Here is a 6,125-nt window from a genome sequence, read left to right on the forward strand (position 1 = left end):
ATATATTGCTAATATTTACAATTTAGGAGAGTTTAGATCATTGAATTCCAGATTTCTGGCTTCTTTTGAAAATTTGTAGACCCACATTTTTTCCCCCCATTGGCAACTGGCCAAGTTGAATAGTGGTGATCCTTTTAGAGAGATCATGCCCTCTCCAGGTCTCCACAGGTCTTCTTTCCTCATTTATATTCTTTCCTTGGTCCTGCTAGGTATTTGAGTTTGTGATGCCCAGGGCCATGCTGCTGCTCCATTGTTTTTCCTAGTTTTAGAGAGAAAGCCTTCTGCCATATGAAAAAGAAGGGAGCAAAGGTTATGAAAATCACAGCTATGTTTCTTATACTCAATTCAGCCTTATTATTCCCCTGGAAGAGGGGCTCCCAGAAACTCAAGAGGTTCCAAAAAGAATGTGTTTGTCTTACTCAACTTGTCCCAGGTTCCTCCATTCCTAATAATGTACTCACTTTCAGTACTGTGGTTCTTAAACCACAAAGTCTAACAAGGATATAATTTAAGACCCTAGAACCTCTAAGAATGAGAAAAAGAGTTTGTTCCTATGATCACCTAAACAGGGCTCTCAGGCATAATCAAAGCCTATGCTCTCTGTGAGTCTCTGGCTAAGCCTGCCATCATGGATTGATACTACTAATACAATATTAAAAATATATATAGGCTAGGGGTGCCTGGGTGGCTCAGTTGGTTAAGAAACTGCTTTTGGCTCAGATTAGGATCTCAGGGTCCTGGGATCGAGCCCCAGTCAGGATCCTTGTTCAGTGAAGAGTCTGCTTCTCCTTAGCCTTTGCCCCTCCCTCCTGCTCATTATCTTTCCCTCTTCAATAAGTAAATAAAATATTTTAAATATATATATATTTATATACATAGGAGACAGTGGAGGTAATGGGCTCGGAATCAGGAAACCTCTTTCATAGTTTTGGTTCTGTTACTACAAAGACACTAATGCGTAGGATATTACAGTAATACAGACCTGAAGAAATAAACTAAGGCTAGTAGCTAAACTAGAGCTGGTAGTTAGAATGAAGAGTATAGGGGGAAATCTAAACACCATCTCGAAGGGAGAAATCCATCCATACATTCAGGTACTTGATACATATTTACTTTTTAAAAATATTTTATTTATTTATTCATGAGAATAAATATGACACACACACACACACACACGGAGAGAGAGAGAGAGAAAGAGAGAGAGGCAGAGACATAGGCAGAGGGAGAAGCAGGCTCCATGCAAGGAGCCTGAAGCAGGATTTGATCCTGGGACTCCAGGATCACGCCCTGAGCTGAAGGCAGGTGCTAAACCACTGAACCACCCAGGGATCCTGATACATATTTACTTTACTATATATCCACTATATGTCAGACACATTTTAGACAATGAAGGTTCAGAAGTGAACAAGACAAACAAAAATTCCTGCACCAGAGAGCTTACATTTTAGCAGGGGAATTTAGACCATTAAAAGAAATGAAAAACAAGTAAATATGCATGACAGTTGGTGATAAGGCTGTGGAAAAATCCAAGCAGGGTAAGGGAGTTGGGAGCTTTGAAACTAGAAGGGGGCTACTCAAATATAGTAAATGGGATGTCTCAAGCAGAATGGTGATATTGGAATACAAATCTGAAGGAAGTAAGGAGCAAGCCATGTAGATGTTTGGAGAAGAGTATTCGCATAGAGGGGAGAGCGAGTGCAATCCCTGAGGTGGGACCATGCCTAGCATGTCTGAGATACAGCAGAGGCCAGCATAGCTCAGGTGGAGAAGGCAAGGAGGAGAGCAGTTGGAAATGGGGTGTGATAGGCAATGAGGCTTCAGATGGGGTTGGGACTTGCAGGCCACTGTAGACACTTGGATTTTTGTTCAGATTGTCATGGAAGGCAAGGAAGTGACATGCTCATCTTACACTTAATAGGATTACTCTGAGAGTTTTGAGAATAGGCAGCGAGGGCAGAAGCCAGGGAGTTAGGAGGCCATTACATGGTGGCTGGAATAAGGAGATATCTTAGAAGTGCTGCGTTGTGGTTGTATTGTACACATTATGTGGAAGGTAAAGAGAACAGAATTTTCAGAAGGATCAAAATAGAATCTGAGAGGAGAAGAAAGAGGAAATGGGGATGGGGGGTGGGTGAGGAGGGGGGTGATGGGATTCTAAAATTTTAAGCCTCAGAAACCAGAAGGATGACATTAACTGAAATGGGGAAGGCTGTGAGAAGAGCAGATTTGGGTATCAAGACCAGGGGTTCAGTTTTGGATGCCTTCAGATGCTTATTATACGTTCAAACAGAGATTGTGAATGGGCAATTGAACATGTGTATGTGCAATTATAAACATGGGCATCATAAGTGTATTGATTATATTTAAAACCATGGACTGGATGAGGTCCTTAAGGGAGAGAGAGTAATTAGAAAGAGGTCCAGGTCCAGTCCCTGGACATTCAAACAGTAGGAAGCAGGGAATAAAGGGGAATCCACAAGGGAAACTGAAAAGGAATATCCAGGAAGGAAGAAGGAAAATCTGAAGAGGATGGCTTCCCAGAAGCCAAGTAAAGAGAGTGTATTAAAGAAAGATGGAGTGATCAACTCGGTGGAATCCTGCTGAGGGATTGGGCACAATGAGGACATGGGATCATCTCAGGCTGCAGGGGTAAGCCCATTATTAGTGATCTCCATTGGAAGTTTTGGCAGTGGTGGCATGCCTGGGAATGATGAAGTTCTAATGAGACAGAGTTCAACAGAGAATATGGGAGAAGATTGGAGACTATGAGTATAAACAACTATTGAAAGGAGTTTTGCTGTGTAAGAAGAGAAACGGGATGGCAACTGGAGGAGAAGTTTAGGGGAAGTTTCTTCTGTGTGTGTGTGTGTGTGTGTGTGTGTGTGTGTGTGACGTGTATGCACGTACAATTGTTTTTAAGATGGGCCATGTCTGAATGCTCATGGGACAGATCCAGTAGAGAGTGGAGACATGATGCTTCAGGACAGAAGGGAGAATTGCTAAGACAATGTCTGAGTAGATGTATGGGACAAGATCTGGTGTACACATGGAGAAGGTGGCCTTTGCAAGGAGCAGGGCCAGCCCAACCATGGCAATGGTAGAAAGGCAAGATACAGATAAGTCGGTACATGGAGTGACAAAGTGTATAGCTATGGCCGGTCTTGTCACCATGCTAGAAACGCACAGGAGGGGGAGAACTCAGAAAGTCAGTCCCAAAGGCCCATGGAGAGGCTGGTAAGGGATAGATGTGTTTAATTCCAGCAACTGAATCTGAGAAGACACTGAGTGGAGGCACCCTCTAAACCTTGTCTCAGGTGAGACAGAGTACACCTGATGGTCACAATTAGAAATAAAGACTGTGGGCACTGCCATCCAAACTGATGGCTAAAAGCACAAGATGGGATGAACTCACTGAGACAGAGAGAAAAGGGAAGAGTACAGGCCAAGGAGTGAGTCTTGCAGGACACCTACACTTCAGGAACTGTGTGTGCCTGTGTTGGGATAAGGACAGAGCAAAGTCAGAAAAAGAGCATTGCTTGGTTTGTCAGCTCATACCTACCTTCTTGCCCAAAGGGAGTGAAGACAATGGAGCATGCCAGAGAGGGTGGAATGAAGAGTATTTCTTAAAGGAAGGTATCTTTAGCTGGGCTACCAGCCTCAGGCAGGCCCCATGGCTGAAGGGTGGCTTAGGAAAGTCATGAGATTGAAGAAGAAGAAGGTCACTGGCTCTCAAGGGAACAGGGGAGGAAACGAGGGCACATGCCTAGTGTCATTCAGATGTGATTAAGAAAGAAGTAGAGACAGTAGGTGGGTGTAAGTTCTACATGTTGGAACACTGGTTCCCATGAAACAAACATATTTGAAAAACCATATAATGTCTCTAAAAACCAAGCAAAAATGCTTTGAGAGAGATCTAGGATGACATCAGGAAAGGGACCCACAGAGAGGGCATGAGAACCTGGGAGATGGTAGAATGCCCAGGCGGTCCTGAGTGTTTCTGGCTAAGCCTTCAGTATAGCGTAGCTAGAAGCACCATAGGGCATTTGGAAGGATACAGCCTCCTGGAAAGGTTGTACATAACAAGGAAATGGGAAAGCAAAATGTCCTGTGTCTTCAGATGCCCCAGACCTGTCTTTCATGGCTTGGAGAAGACAATGTGAAGCAGAACATGTAGATACTGAGTAGTAGGTTGTTTTCCTTCTTTGCTTTCTTGAATACTTTCCCCACATGCCTCTAAATCTGGCTGGAAATGTGTGTCTCTGAGGGGTGTTCTACATGAGAAGCCCAAGAGTATATTACGGTGATGGTGCCATCAGAGATGGACCATACGATATAGGGGGAATAACAAATATTACAATTTGGGTCATAAAACATCCTGCTAATACCATCTTATGAAGGCCTTTATGGACCCTGAGAGCCAAAAATTTCAGCCACAGTAGAATAAACCAGCTTTATGTCCCCTCTCCTCCTGTTTGCTCTCCTACACTCTTATCAATGGTCACGTTAAGGCTTTAGGGTTGAAGCATCAGTGAAAATGTTTACTTTGGAAGGAACTTGTGCTTTTCTTAGATTTTAAAGGTACATGTATTTATTTATTAATACATTAATAAATTTCTTACTAAATACATTAAGGTGCAGAAAACTAAGTGTAAGAAATCACCTCTCCACTTACAGAAGAAGTCAATTTTATGAAATAAAACAGATATTTACTAAGTACTTGAAACATGACAGTTACATTGTCATGTTTGACATTTATTACCAGATCTAATCTTCCAAACAAATTGATGAGGCAGATATTTACTGTCCCTATCTTACAGATGCTGAAATGGAGCCTCAGAGATATTCATTGGCCCAAAACCAAGAGCTGGCAAATGGCAGAGCCAGAGTCCCATACCCAAGCTGCTCCACTGAACGTGTGTCTACACCATTGGAATCCCCTGATGGTACTTAGCATCTTTTCACATGGCTGCCTTCACAGCCGTGGTGATGAGGGGTTTCTCTGTAGAAGGAAGACCTCTGGCAAATCCAATCCATCCCTTTTCCTCCTGCCCCAATGATGTCACAGTTCCCAGGTCGCTTGGAAGACCTCGGCATTCCTCAGCCACACTGAGAACCTCTGTGTGTGGCTGGAAGCCGTGGCAGAAAGGAGACCTCCTATTGGTGGGGAGGGCAGGATGTGTAGGCAGCTCAGAGGAACGCAAGGCAGGCCAGGTCACACTTCTGCTCACCATCTTGGGGCCTCTTCTAGAAGTGTGACCTTAGACGTGTGATGAGACTCCGTGGGCCTCTGTTTTCTCAGGTGAAAAGAGGAAGTGATCTCACCTTCCTCTCTGGGGAGGTTTTGTAGGGGTGCAGGTGGGGAGGGGGGCTGCCCAGTCATTGGCGACCAAGCTGGAAGAGAAGAGATAATGTGGGGAAACCATGGTCCAGGCAATGGGCTGGCTTGGAATTTGCAACCCAGTGAACGCTAGGGGTGATGGGGTCAGGGGTTCAGGCATGTGAGAGATAAGGTTGGTTTCACAGGGATGGGATTTGCCAGGGAAAGTACTTTCCTTGATTTGAAGTGACAAGGGCTCTTGACAGTGCTCTTTAAAGCAAAGGAGGAGATGTGGCTTAGGTAGTGTAATTTCTGGAAGACTGTTACTGGGGAGAGTTTATGTTCCCATGCCTGATGATGCATCCAGCAATGTATGTGGCTGGGCTGTTTCTTCACACACTTTTACTTTTGCTTTCCTGTAAAGAGTTCCAGCGTTATCATTATGTTTAACAGTTATAAACACTCCCATTTATTACGAGCTTACTAAGCACAGGCTTTACTTGTATTTGCCTGGGAAACTTGTGCTTATCATCCCCAACCAGGGCAATAAGTGAACTGTGCAAACACTGCTTTCTAAGCCTTGGACTGACTGGTTAGTATGCAGTCCTCACTGGAATAGGACATGGTTCAGGCTCTCAGTTCCTGATTTTTTTCCCTGGTGTTGAAGACTACCTCTAAGGCAGGGGTAGTAACTGCCAGTCTGTGAGCTTTCTCTCAAGTGTGTGGGGAGGTTGCAGGAGTTTGTGAGTGCCACACAGGGCATGCCCCACAGGAACAAAGATATTTGCTTCCTTTTACATTCTACACA

This window comes from Vulpes vulpes, chromosome 8 (genome assembly GCF_048418805.1).
Source record: "Vulpes vulpes isolate BD-2025 chromosome 8, VulVul3, whole genome shotgun sequence".
NCBI lineage: Eukaryota > Metazoa > Chordata > Mammalia > Carnivora > Canidae > Vulpes > Vulpes vulpes.